This window comes from Diabrotica undecimpunctata, chromosome 9 (assembly GCF_040954645.1).
Source record: "Diabrotica undecimpunctata isolate CICGRU chromosome 9, icDiaUnde3, whole genome shotgun sequence".
NCBI classification, from domain to species: domain Eukaryota; kingdom Metazoa; phylum Arthropoda; class Insecta; order Coleoptera; family Chrysomelidae; genus Diabrotica; species Diabrotica undecimpunctata.
The window spans coordinates 5,641,096-5,643,404 of NC_092811.1; positions in this window are offsets into that span (position 1 = coordinate 5,641,096).

Here is a 2,309-nt window from a genome sequence, read left to right on the forward strand (position 1 = left end):
CTTTAAATTCATTTGAGGTTCTGGTTCCAATTTTTACACAACTAACTGCATTTTCGTACAATTTATATATCGCTCGGATATACGTCGAATCCAATCCGGACCTTTGGAGGACCTCAAACATTTTCTTTAACGGGACACTATCATATGCTTTCTCAAGGTCTATAAATACCAAATGGGTCTCTCTACTTCTTTCGACACGCTTTTCAATTATTTGTCGTAGGATAAATATATTATCAAGGCAGGATCTCCCGGTACGAAAGCCGCTTTGTTTTTCTTTTGCTTTTTGAAATATCGAAATACTTCTCAACGTTTTCCAATATCTTTAACGTCATGTATTTGTTTTTTGGGGCCTTTATTTCGTTTTTTCAGCGCATTGGTGTTTTTTTCATTCTTTGATGTCTTTTAACAGCTTTTGACACTATCAACACTTTTCCTCCAGTTTTGGGTGCTTTTTTCTACGGTTTTTTGTTTGTTGGTGCTTTCTTTTTGCCTTTCCCCCTTATTTTTTTTTGTTTTCAGGCATTTTTCCTTGTTCTTATCGACTATGCAATAATTTTCAATGTTTTTGTTCACTTTTTACACTGTTGATTTGTTTTTTTCGATAGTTTGGATAAACCGCCCCTTTGAATGTTTTTTGGCGCTGTTTTCTTTGCTTTGTCACTTTTTGAATTTGTTTTCGAAATGTTTTCATGTATATCACGTGTTTGTTGACATACTCTCTTTGTTTTTTTCCACTTACTTCTTCGGTTTTAGACGCTTTTCTTTATTCTTAATGACTTTTCAATTATTCAAGATTGTTGTTCGTTTTTACACCATTGATGTTTTTTTTTGTCACTTTTTCAAACTTTTTCCTCGTTTTTTTTTGGAGTTGGAAACTCCCTTCCTACACTTTTTCGGAGTTTTGGTAATTTTTTTTTCGCTTTTAATGCTGTCCGTCAAGTTGTTGGGCTTTTTCCACGTTCTTTGTGTTTGCTGATGCTCTCTATTTTTTTCCCGAGGTATTTCTTCGTTTTTAGACGCTTTTCTTTATGAGTTTTTAATCATCTCCATCTTTTTCGCTATGTTTCCTCGTTTTTTTGGCGTTGTTGACTCCCTGTCTACACTTTTTCGAAGTGTTGGTCTTCGCTTTTGGAACTTTTTCTTCGCTTTTTTGACACTTTCACTCTTGTCCCTCCTGTTTTGGCGATTATTTCGTTTTTTGTGTTTTTTGACGTTCTCTCTTCGTTTTTTTTTTTCAAGTATTTCTTCGTTTTTAGACACCTTTCTTTATTCTTAATGACTTTTCAATCATATTCAAGGTTTTTGTTTGTTTTTTTTTTAAGTTATACTTCTATACGCGCGCTCCACGTTGGAAATTTGTATGGGAGTGAATCTGTGAAATCATTACATATGTAAGATAATGAGTAAGAGAGAGACAGAAGATATATTTTCTCTCTCTTCCTCTCTCGAATATAAAAATGTTCCTTTTGTATATATAATTTAATATTATATATATTATATAAAGATATATATACATATAATATTATACATATAATAAAATATTTATTAATATTATTATTTATGTGATATGTTTTATATTATTTATTCATTGTTCATAATTATATTAGTCTTTTGTACCCATTTCAAAATAATAATCTCAATAAATCACTGTATGATCCAAAACTGTCAATTTTAAAATACGTTTGTGTCATGTCCTTGGTAGTATAGTAGTCAGTATCCCCGCCTGTCACGCGGGAGACCGGGGTTCGATTCCCAGTCGGGGAGGACTTTTTTATTAATATTATTACATTATTGTCATTTTTAAATACTTATGGATATTGCATTTTAAGTATGTGTAAAAAAAATTTTGCATTCAACTCCTTTCATACATATATGAAAATAAAAATATACATTTTCATTAAAATATTGATTCAATCCTTCATTGTTAGTAAGTTGTTATTAATTCTGTTTCTCTTTCTGCTATGTCTTACCTATAGAATTACATATGTAATGATTGTGCAGATTGACTACCAAATAAATTTGTAACGGCGAATGCGTGTATAGAAGTGTAACTTCCACCGGCAGTCCCACTGGACTGCCACACCCGTTTTTTTTTTTAACTGTTGATGTTTTTTTTTGTCGCTTCGAACAGCTTTCCCAACTTTTTCCACGTTTTTTTGGCTTTGAAGCCTTTCTTCGTTTGTGATGCTTTACTCTGACGAATTTTGTAACCAAAGATAATAAACACGTTAAATATATGATAAACTGTATTCCAAAATCAAAATAATCACTGAAATAATAAGGAAATTAAATAAAAAGACTTATTTCGG